Source organism: Coptis chinensis, chromosome 4 (genome assembly GCF_015680905.1).
Source record: "Coptis chinensis isolate HL-2020 chromosome 4, ASM1568090v1, whole genome shotgun sequence".
NCBI classification, from domain to species: Eukaryota; Viridiplantae; Streptophyta; class Magnoliopsida; order Ranunculales; family Ranunculaceae; genus Coptis; species Coptis chinensis.
The window spans coordinates 23,565,351-23,568,531 of NC_141459.1; positions in this window are offsets into that span (position 1 = coordinate 23,565,351).

Here is a 3,181-nt window from a genome sequence, read left to right on the forward strand (position 1 = left end):
CATCTTTGCGAAGGTCTATCGATTAATGCATTCAATATATTTAAGGAGCAATTAGAGAAGGCAAAGATGGAGTACAAAATTGATGGGGGCGAGATTGTCAACAATGGAACCGGAAGCTACATGGTGAAATCGAGAGACCCATGAGAAGAAGTCCGTTTGGAAAGTGAGTTTCAATAGAGGAACCTTAGAGGGAGACTGTGAATGTAAGTATTTTCAGTTTATGGGGTTACTTTGTGGTCACATGTTAAAGATTTTTCAAGCGTTCTGAAATCGAAGAGATTCAAGGCATTTTCTTTTGAAGCGGTGGATGCAAAAGGCACACGCATATAAGCGGAGTTTCATACATTGGATTAGTGGCCGGCCATGAAAACCATGAACTTTTGAGAGTGGCTCATTGTATCAAGGTTGCTTCTCAAGTGGCTTACGATGCGGGGAGTAGTGTTGAGGCTTATTCATATTTTATAGAAAAGATGGATGAAATGGCTAAGCATGTCTCAACGTTGAATATAGCTTCAAACGAAGGAGACGAAGATAATGAAGTTGAAGAGTCTTTCTTTGATACCTCAGCTCACAGGTTATGATTGTGATATTAATGTTTAATTTGATATAGGTTTAGTGTTTAATGTTATTTGATTTATTATAATGTTTAATTTGATAAAAATATATATATAATATATATTTTGACTTCCAAATCTTTATTTCAGATATTGATTTTGAATCCCAACATTTCTCAAACAAAAGGGAGGAAGAAGAAAGCAGAGAGATGGAAATCCCCGGAGAAATAGCCCTAAACAATCCGGGGAAGAATGTGTAGAAGCTGTGGAAAATAAGACTTCGAGAAATTGTCCAAGAGAAAAATAAGGCGTAATTTGTGAAATGTAAGTATTTTTGGTTGCTAGGTTGCTTGGTTTGTAGGTTAATACATAATCTATGATATGTGTTAGAAGGGTGCACATGCTTTGTGCATTTTGGTATTTTTTGACCCTCTACTTGATATATATGAAAGTGATTATCTTTGTGGTTGTTCATACCTATTTGGGGTATGAACAATCAATTATTCAAACCCCAATATGAGCTATGAACACTCATTGTTCATATCTTAACATGACCTATGAACATTCATTGTTCATGTGAACAACCATTGATGATGCATTAGCCAATGCATATGTCATTGAACTTGGCATATGTGATGCGATCTGAGGTTGCCAATGCATATGTCAATGAACTTGGCATATGTCAATGAAGCTGGAAAAGCGGGCAACAAAGTCGGAAAAGACATGGACGCGGCCATATTTGATCGAAGCGTCAAAATAAGCATAACCCATGCTGCTTTGCCGTGGGCACCACCCTCGGGCCTTAAATCCATCGTTTAGGCATTCAAAATCACGTTTTTGCCATTTTAGGAAAGTTTGTTTTTTGCTATATCTTTTTGATAGGAGAGTCCGTTTTTATTTGGCCATTTGTGTTAGTTATATTTTGATTAGTAGTTTCTTAATATGTGGTTATCCCAAAACTTTCCATTTTTGAAAATTTTCAAGTTTTGTGGTAATCGAGGGTATTTCGCCTATATAAAAATTTTGGTAGTGCGTATTAGAGTTTTCAGTTTTGGTTTTGAGTTAATCATATTAAGAGTTACCCATTGGAATTGGACTATGAACAGTTGATATTAAGAGTTAATCATATTATGAGCTATGAACATTCTTTGTTCATATCACAATTGGACTATGAGCAGTGATTGATCATAGTTGGTGTGTGACAGTATTACTCTTATTTATAAGCCCATATAAACTACAGACAATTAAGATCTAACAATTAATTATCCTCTTAATTATCGCTCCATTAATTATTTTTACATAATACATTCATACCGCGTTGGGTATGTAGATACTATGTATGTTCTTTATAATCACATATAGCGTTATGAAACATAGTACCTTGAGGAAGGTGTTACTTATGACATACTTTCTTGGATGACTATTCGGATGACATACTATCATGTATGTCAAACAGAATGATATATATACATTTGCATTGTCTATACTAATTTTTAGTGAATTTTAATCACATACTTTACTACATTATAATGCTTTGTGAGTTTTGAGATTTTTGCGGCTCCCTTGGAGCCTTGGAGAATGAATGAATGTTGCAGCGTCAATGAATGGTGCGAGTTAGGAAAATTTTCTAGTAGGGTGGAGTCAATACAATAGCTAACACAATAGCATTTTGGATAGTGATGGATAAATATGATGATCTATTTTTGGATGATACTTAGGCACCTAGCTTTTTAGGATAAGTGTGTAACTTGAGAACTTATAAATAACTATAAATAATTCCAAAATATAGTATTTGGTTGAATATGGATTTTGTTAGTTGGTTCAAATTTTAGTTTCATATGATTCTTAGGAAATTGAAGAAAAAGAGTGGAATCAAAAAAAAGAGAAGCAATGAAATCTCATGTAATGGCATCTAATTTAAGAGAGAGAGAGAGAGAGAGAGAGAGAGAGAGAGAGAGAGAGAGAGAGAGAGAGAGAAAAGTGAAAAAATGACTTTTTAGTTTTGTGAGAGAGTTAGATATGACATTTTCTTTCCTTTTGTGAGAGAGTTAGAAAACTTTTAGATGGTTTCTTTGAGGTCTTTTGAGAGAGAACATAACAACAAGAAGTACCAAATCCAAAATAAATTCTAACTTCATTAAGTCATGAGTATCTCCCAATAATTACATAGTCATAAAAACCAAAGCACCTAATGAGTAATGAAATCCTCATGAAATTATCCTTAACAAAATTGACATTTTCAGCAACATGGACAAAATGGATCATCACTCTTGTCCCCACATTCTAAAATCTAAAGTATTTGTTACTTACGGACCCCAATTTGTGTTGGGCAGACTCCCACAAAAAAACTATTATTACAAGTGTGCCATTGGTCTCAAAAAATCTAAAAAAAAAACAATTATTACAAGTATGCCATTGGTCCCAAAAAAGTTGAATTCGAAAACCCCAAACTTAAAAGCGACCGGATAGGTCGTTTGGGAATCGATACAAAGCGACTTGCCCAAGTCGTTTTGGGACTTAATACAAAAAGCGACTTGGCCAAGTCATTTGAGACTTAGTACAAGCGACCGGCGGTCGTTTGGACTAAAGTCCCAAACAACAATGGCCAAGTCGTTTGAGACTTAGTA